Genomic DNA, 9,285 nt, shown 5'->3' on the forward strand with positions numbered 1-9,285 from the left:
CTACTGTTCTGCATGTTTTGTTCCTGTCAGAGCTCGTTGAGTTAAAGCACATTCACAGGCAAAGATCTGTCCATATTTAAAGGGGCCTTGCAGCCAAATCCAAGTCTGTCAAGCCTGAGTCTGTGCACTTTAGCTGCTTGGTAGGTCATGACACACATTATTCTTGTCCCCAGGAGGTTGCAGCTCATTTATATCCAGTAACTCACTATCTAAAGATCCCAACTTTATGTTACTCACTAAAGTAAATGCAGTGCAAGCCTGACCCCAACAAAACCCCAGACCTACCTGGCTATTGGGATCCATGACTTCACTGGGGTCTGATGGTGCCATGGGGATGTGTGAACTGTTAGCAATTTGAGTCTCACCTTAAGCCAATTAACCATGAGATTTCTGGGTACAAGGCTCAGGGCCATTGCATTCATGTGAAATTCAGGCCAAAGACTTAGCATTTTCTCCAACCCACATTTTGATTTTCTAATCTGATCGAAATTGCTGTGGGAGATATAATGACTGGGATCCAGGGAAGTGATTTTTAAAAGTCTCAGAGTGTTATGGAAGGTAGTGGTTCTGAAAGAGTTAATGCTGAAGTTGTGTAGAACTCCACCCAATCTGATGATGCCACACAGTGTCTGTGTGGATAACCAGATAGTTTTGTATGATGTCCCTATAGGGTCAGAAATGTCACCCCTTGATAGTTTTACATTTTTATGCCTTTGCCTATCTCGTTAATGTAACCTATTGAACGTATTGCTTTTATTCAACAAACTACATCTTGTCATTTAGGAGAAGTGTCTCTAGTGGAGTGTGATTGTTAAGCAACTCCGCAGATGGAATGCAGCATAGATATATCTGGTCAAAGCTTTTGTCCTGTTTACATTTGTGCATTCACAGTTAGATACACCAATGCCAATCTGGTGTTCTTCTCCGACTACTGCATTCTACTTTCCAGTTGTCACCTACAGGAAGAGGCATGGACAGGGGACATGGAAACTGAACATAAGTTTGCTAACAATAGTAAACATTGAGGAACTCAAAAGGAATTTCAAAGCTTTGAGAATTGGAAAGCCTGTCAGGGTATGGTGGGGCCAATCGGCCGGACATCAAGAGGTTCTTCTTCCTCAAAGGTGTTCAGAAGATCAGAGAGGAACAGCAGGAAATGGGCCAAGTCCAGAAAAGCATGTCAAATCAGCTCCATTTGTATTTGATTAGGTTAGATCGCAAAGGAGACTATCAAGGAGTGAAAAGATAGAAAGACTTGCTCTTTGCCTTGGAGACCTCTAAGACCATCTACTAGTTTAGTGTCTGCTCCATGGACCAAGATGAGACATACTTAGGGACCTGGCCAGACTCCCTCAAAACATCTCAAGAAGGCAGCCCAGAACCTAGCTTTTCTAGTTGTTTTAGGCAGGTGCAGGGTGGATATTCCAGGAGTGATGCAGCTGGTCAAACCACTCAGTTTTAAACAAAACAGAATTTATTTACAGACTACTGACTAAAACATAAGCAAAAGAAAACAGAATGTAGAATAACGTAACCCATCTGAAAATCCAAGCAACTCTATTGCAACTTAATGATGCTGTCCCAATTTCCTGTAACACCCCATAAACACCCCCCCCCCCCCACCTTGGCAAATTCAAACACAGGTTCTTACAGGAGAGATGTTAGAGAAAGAGTCAGCCAGAAACCCTCTGTTGAATCAGAGAACCTTCCCCCCTCAGCATCTTCCTTTGACCAGCAGTTTCAAACTAAAAACTAAAGCAAACTAGAAAAATCCCTGAACTGGAAGAACTGGCCATTCCCTTTTCATTGTACAAATGTTTTTTAAAAAACCAAGCCAAAAACCCCTTTCCCATGATTGTCCTGGGCAGTATCTGTTCGCCACAATCAAAGTGGCCTAATCCCATAAAAAATTGGAACCTCTGCCATTCATAATTCCTTTTAAAAAAAACCAAGAACAACATAACCTTGCTAAAGAGACAGTGTCATCACACCTGGTAGACAGAGAGAGCTTTGTGATCAGTAGTCTGGAGGAAGAAGATTACTCAGTAAAGTAATTACAGTTGGAAATTTTTGGATCAGAAAATCCTTTAAGTTGGATTGTGTGAAGGTAAAGCCCACAGACAGCACGGCACTCCAGTCATTCCTGTCCTCTGTCAAGGTCTTAGACAACAGCAAGTGAGAGAGCCTGGATGAACCACTAACTCTGGATGAGCTGACTAAGACCCTTGCGTTCTTTGAGAATAAAATTTCCAGAAGTGACAGCTTACCAGTCAAGATATATTCAAGTCTGTGAAACTTGATTGGCCAGGACCTACTGGGGTGTACGAGAGTATGATTCTGCCCAGGAGCACGTTGAATCTGTGAGGAAAGGCAGTTTCACCTGCATCTACAAATGGAAGGGGAAGAGAGGAAATTAGAAATGGGTAGCCCATCTCACTGATGCATGTAGACTACAAATTTCTGCCCAATTTCTAGTGTTTTATGAGATTTCCTCAGCACATACCTGGTCCTGCTAGTATCTTCTTTACATAAGAACATAAGAACTACGAGCAGGAATAGGCCAACTGACCCCTTGAGCCTGCTCTGCCATTCAATAAGATAATGGCTGATCTTGTTGTAGCCTCAGCTCCACTTACTTGCCCTCTCACTGTAACCCTTAATTCCTTTACTGTCCAAAAAGTTATCTATCTTAGCTTTAAAAACATTTACTGAGGAAGCCTTAACTACTTCACTGGGCAGGGAATTCCATTGATTCACAACCCTCTGGGTGAAGAAGTTCCTTCTTAATTCTGTCCTAAATCTGCTCCCCTTAATTTTGAGGCTATGCCCTCTTGTCTGAGCTTCACCTGCCAGTGGAAACATCCTCTCCATTTCGTTCCTATCTATTCCCATCATAATTTTATATGTTTCTATAAGCTCCCCTCATTCTTCCAAATTTTTTTTTAAGATTAGATTATTTACAGTGTGGAAACAGGCCCTTCGGCCCAACAAGTCCACACCGACCTGCCAAAGCACAACCTATCCATACATTTACCCCTTCACCTGACACTACGGGCAATTTAGTGTGGCCAATTCACCTGACCTGCACATCTTTGGACTGTGGTAGGAACCCGGAGCACCCGGAGGAAACCCACGCAGACACGGGGAGAATGTGCAAACTCCACACAGTCTGTCGCCCGAGGCGGGAATTGAACCCGGGTCTCTGGCGCTGTGAGGCAGTAGTGCTAACCACTGTGTCACCGTGCCGCCCATTTTAATGAATGTAATCCCAGTCTACTCAATCTCTCCTCATAAGCTAACCCCCTCAACTCTGGAATCAACCTAGTGAACCTCCTCTGTACCCCCTCCAGAGCCAGTACATCCTTTCTCTAGTATTCCAGGTGTGGCCTCACCAGCACCCTATACAGATGCAACATAACCTCCCTGCTTTTAAACTCAATCCCTTTATCAATGAAGGACAAAGTTCCATTTGCCTTCTAAATTACCTGTTGCACCTGCAGACCAACCTTCTCTGATTCATACACAAAGATACCCAGGTCCCTCTGCACAGCAGCATGCTGCAATTTCTTTTACCATTCAAGTAATAATCCTTTTTCCTGTTATTTCAACTGAAATGGAAGACTTCACATTTATTAACATTGTACTCCATTTCCCAGACCTTTGCCCACTCACTGAGACTAACTATGTCCCTTTGCAAAGTTTCCCAGTCCTCTGCACACTTTACTGTACCACTCACCTTAGTGTCATCTGCAAACTTTTACATACTACATGTGGTCCCCAACTCTAAATCATCTATGAAAATTGTGATATGTTGTCACCAACCCTTCCTGTAAAGTAGTCTGTGGGACTTAAGCATTAAGTAGTGAAGAATTAATGACTAATAAGTCATTGGCAGAAGAGGGGTGTACTTGAGTAGCATGAGGTAATTTATTACATACTAAAATAACAGATTGCATTAGCTCTATGCTAGTGAACTATGATGCACTTGAAAAGGGACTTGGTATCTCCTAAGAAATACCAGGCCAACCTTGGCTCCATGGTTGTTACCATTAGGAGTATGACTAACAAAGCTGAATAATTGCAACAGACAGATAGAATTAACTAGCTCCTTCAAGACTGCCATGTATCTCAGTGAGAAGAATAGGAGAGTAATTAGTTTTAAAACCTTTCAGTAATAGAAACCAGGAAAACTTGAAGTTGTGGTAATTAATTCTTCACAAGTAAATGAGGAAGTGGAAGGGTGCTTTAATAAGTTTGCTGATGACACAAGGTTGGTGGAGTTGTGGTTAGTGTGGAGGGGTGTTATAGGTTGTAATGAGACATTGACAGAATGCAGAGCTCGGCTGAGAAGTGGCAGATGGAGTTCAACCTGGAAAAGTGTGAAGTGATTCATTTTAGAAGGTCAAATTAGAATGCAGATTATAGGATTAAAGGCAGGATTCTTGGCAGTGTGGAGAAACAGAGGGATCTTGGGGTCCGCGTCCATAGCTCCCTCAAAGTTGCCACCCAAGTTGATAGAGTTGTTAAGAAGGCATATGGCATGTTGGCTTTTATTAGCAGGGGGATTGAGTTTAAAAACCGCAAGGTTATGCTGCAGCTCCATATAGCCCTGGTTAGACCACACTTGGAATATTGTGTTCAGTTCTGGTCACCTCATTACAGGAACAATGTGGAAGCTTTAGAGAGGGTGCAGAGGAGATCTACCAGGATGCTGCCTGGGCTGGAGGGCATGTCTTATGAAGAAGGGTTAAGGGAGCTAGAGCTTTTCCCATTGGAGTGAAGAAGGATGAGAGGTGACTTGATAGATGTGTACAAGATGATGAGATGCATAGATAGAGTGAATGGCCAGATACTTTTTCCAGGGTGGAAATGGCTATCATGAGGGGGCATAATTTTAAGGTGATTGAGGGAATATTATGGGGAGATGTCTGAGGAAGGTTTTTTTAACAGAGAGTAGTGGATATGTGGAAAACATCGCCACCAGTCGTAGTAGAGTCAGATACATTAGGGTACATTTAAGTGATACTTGGACAGGCACATGGATGATAGTAATATGTAGGGTATGTAGGTTAGTTTACTCTTAAAGTAGGATAAAAGGTTGGCACAACATCAAGAGCCAAAGGGCCTGTACTGTGCTGTTCTATATTCCATGAACAGAGAGTCTACAGCTTCAGGCTTTAGAACTTTTGAAGCTATATGTGGAAGGAAGATGTAATGGATGTTATTGTAATGAGCATTATGTCAATTGAATCATTCAATCCATTTTTATTTCATAAGGATTTACGTTTATGCAGTATCACTTCGCAAAGCATTTCACAGCATGGTGAATTACTTGAGGTCAGTGGCTGTATTAGAGAGTAACATGCAATCCTTTAGCTGTGATCTCTCCAGACCATTGAAACTTTATTTAGAATGATGGCTTTCATGTCTAGAAGTATGTGTCAGTTAGTTGTTTAAAAAAAATGTTGCTTACTTGTTGTCATTTACCAATTTAAATACCACGGTGTCTAGATAGTGAGTATTTTCCTATGGTGTTGTGAAGTTTAATAGAGCCACTGTACAGGCAATTCATAAAGACTCATAGCTGAACTCACACCCACTTCAAGTTTTCAAACTACTAATCTTTCCTGGCATAATTCTTCCTTCTCATCTATGGACAGCTGACTACTCAGTATGCTTATGCACATTCTTAAACTTGGACAGAAAACGTTGCTATCACACTCAATCCTTCTCTTTATCTCAAAGCTGGACCACAACTGGACCCAACCTGTGGAGGATGCCAGACATAAAGATCCTCACACCCTTGCAGGGAAGAGTTCTCTGAGGAAAATTGGGACTATTTTAGTGGCAATGGGGAGACAGAAATGCCCAGGAAACCAGTATCAACATTGCATTCTGCCTGTCTGGGATGTACATGAAGGCAAACATAAGTGATTGTGCATCTTCAACAATTAATTAATTCCCTTCTAAAGGCACTAGTGGAACCAAACAACCAGATTAGTAAAAGAGTCTGTGGCCTGAGCCCTCTCCTATGAGGAGAAAGCCTGTGAGTCACAAAGCTGGTCGAGTCCTGTAGGATGTAGGTGCTAGAATTGGTTTGAGACAGTTGAAGAAAAGATTCAACTGACCATCATTTTCATTAATTTATTAGTAAGAGCAAGCACCTTAAGCCCTTTTAGGAAGTGAAGATCCAATTTCACATTTACCTATGCTATCATTTTCAATGAAGTTCTATGACAGCATGCACTCTACATGTGAATCTACATTGCTGTGTGGCTTAAGGGCATTTGTTTGCCGTCAACAAAGAGGCATTTCCTACTGTTGGATTGTCTTTTAGCCTAGCAATTTCTTCCTATGCACAATAGTGATTGTGGCCTCATTTAAATTGTTCCAAGCAAAGTCAGTGCCGTCTTGAAATGCCAGGAGATCCTTGCACGTATTGACAACCATAAGAAATAGGAGCCAAGTTAGGCCAGTCAGCCCATTGGTTGATTTGTTTTAATACAAACTTCTTGAGATATAGGGTCAAAAACTGCACACACTACTTGAAATATGGTCTTACTGGAGCCTTATAGAGTCTCAGGTATACCTCCCTGCTTTTGTATTCAAGCCCTCCCAAAATAAATGCCAACATTGTATTTGCTTTCCTAACTATTAACTCAGCCTGCAACCTTGAGAGAATCCTGGACAAGAACTCACAAGTCTTTTTTCACTTCAGACTTCTGAATTTTTGCCCCATTCAGAAAATAATCCATCCTTCTATTCTTCGTCCAAAAGTGCATGACCTCACACTTTCCCACATTGTATTCCATCTGCCACTTCTTTGGCCACTCCCCTAACCAGTCCAAACCCTTCTGCAGCCTCCCCCCCACCCCCACCCCAAATGCTACCTGTCCCGCTATCCGTCTTAGTACCATCTGCAAACTTAGCCAGAATGCCATCAGTTCCGTCATCTAGATCATTAATATATAAAGTGAAAATTTTCATCCCAACATTGACCCTTGTGGAACACCACTTGTCACTGGTTGCTATGCTGAGAAAGACTCTTTTATCCCCACTCACTGATTTCTGCCAGACAACCAGACTTCTGTCCATGCTAGCATCTTGCCTTTAACATCTTGAGCATTTATCTTGCTCAGTAGCTTCCTGTGCAGCACATTGTCAAAGGCTTTCTTTGGTAAAGGTAAAGCAGTTGATGTGGTGGATATGGACTTCAGTAAAACGTTTGATAAGCTTCCACATGGTAGGTTATTGCACAAAATATGGAGTTTCAGGATTGAAGGTGATTTAGTGGTTTGGATCAGAAATTGGCTAACTGAAAGAAGACAGAGGGTGGTGGTTGATGGGAAATCTTCATCCTGGAGCTCAGTTACCAGTGGTGAGCCAAGAGGATCTGTTTTGGGACTACTGCTGTTTGTCATTTTTATAAATGATCTGGATGTAGAAGGATGGGTTCGTAAATTTGCCGATGACACTAAGCTATGCGGAATTGTGGATAGTGCAGAAGGATGTTATGGGTTATCGAGGGACATAGATGAGATGCAGAGCTGGGCTGAGAAGTGGCAAATGGAGTTTAATGCAGAAAAGTGTGAGGTAATTCACTTTCGAAGAAGTAGGAATACAGAGTACTGGGCTAATGGTAAAATTCTTGGCAGTGTAGATGAACAGAGAGATCTTGGTTTTCAGGTGCATAAATCCCTGAAAGATACCACCCAGGTTGATAGGATTGTTAAGAAGGCATATGGTGTGTTTGCATTTATTGGTCGGGGGATTGAGTTTCGGAGCCACGAGGTCATGCTTCAGCTGTACAAGACACTGGTAAGGCCGCACCTGGAGTATTGCGTACAGTTCTGATCACCGTATTATAGGAAAGATGTGGAAGCTTTGGAAAGGGTTCAGAGGAGATTAAGAATCATAGAGTCATAGAAATGTACAGCACAGTAACAGACCCTTCAGTCCAACTCATCCATGCTGACCAGATATCCCAACCCAATCTAGTCCCACCTGCCAGCACCCGGCCCACTTCTATTCAAACCCTTCCTATTCATATACCCATCTGAAGTGCCTTTTAAATGTTGCAATTGTACTAGCCTCCACCACCCTCTGCATGAAAAAGTTGCCCCTTAGGTCTCTTTAATATCTTTCCCATCTCACCCTAAACCTACGCCCTCTAGTTTTGACTCCCCCACCCCAGGGAAAAGACTTTCTCTATTTATCCTATTCATGCCCCTTAGGATTTTATAAACCTCTATAAGATCACCCCTCAGCCTCCGACGCTCCAGGGAAAACAGCTTCAGCCTAGTCAACCTCTCTCTATAGCTCAATTTCTCCAACCCTGGCAACATCCTTGTGAATCTTTTCTGAACCCTTTCAAGTTTCATAACATCTTTTCGATAGACCAGAATTGCACGCAATATTCCAACAGTGGCCTAACAAATGTCCTGTACAGCCACAACATGACCTCCCAACTCCTGTAGTCAATACTCTGACCAATAAAGGAAAGCATACCAAATGTCTTCTTCACTATCCTATCTACCTGTGACCACTTTCAAGGAGCTATGAACCTGCATTCCAAGTTCTCTTTGTTCAACAACACTCTCTAGGACCTTACCATTAAGTGTATAAGTCCTGCTAAGATTTGCTTTCCCAAAATGCAGCACTTGGCATTTATCTAAATTAAACTAAATTAAAATTTGCCACCTCTCAGCCCATCTGATCAAGATCCTGTTGTAATCTGAGGTAACCTTCTTCACTGTCCACTACACCTCCAATTTTGATGTCACCTGCAAACTTACTAACTATACCTCTTATGATCACATCCAAATTATTTATATACTAGGATGTTCCCTGGTATGGAAGGAAGGTCTTATGAGGAAAGGCTGAGGGAATTGAGGCTGTTTTTGTTTGAGGGAAGAGGGTTGAGAGGTGACTTAATCGAGACACATAAGATAATCAGAAGGCTAGATAGGGTGAACAGTGAGAGCCTTTTTCCACGGATGGTGAAGGCTAACACGAGGGGACATACCTTTAAATTGAGGGGTGATAGATTTAGGAGAAAGATCAGGGGCAGTTCCTTTACTCAGAGAGTAGTAGGGTATGGAACGGCCTGCATGCAACAGTGGTAGACTCACCGACATTAAGGGCATTTAAATGTGCATTGGACATACATATGGATAATAATGGAACGGTGTAAGTTTAAATGGGATCAGATTAATTTCACAGGTCGGCGGAACATCGAGGGCCGAAGGGCCTGTACTGTGCAGTAACGATCTATGTTCTATGTTC

Source organism: Chiloscyllium plagiosum, unplaced genomic scaffold (assembly GCF_037043375.1).
Source record: "Chiloscyllium plagiosum isolate Xiang-an unplaced genomic scaffold, Cpla_swu_hap1 HiC_scaffold_5, whole genome shotgun sequence".
Classification (NCBI taxonomy): Eukaryota; Metazoa; Chordata; class Chondrichthyes; order Orectolobiformes; family Hemiscylliidae; genus Chiloscyllium; species Chiloscyllium plagiosum.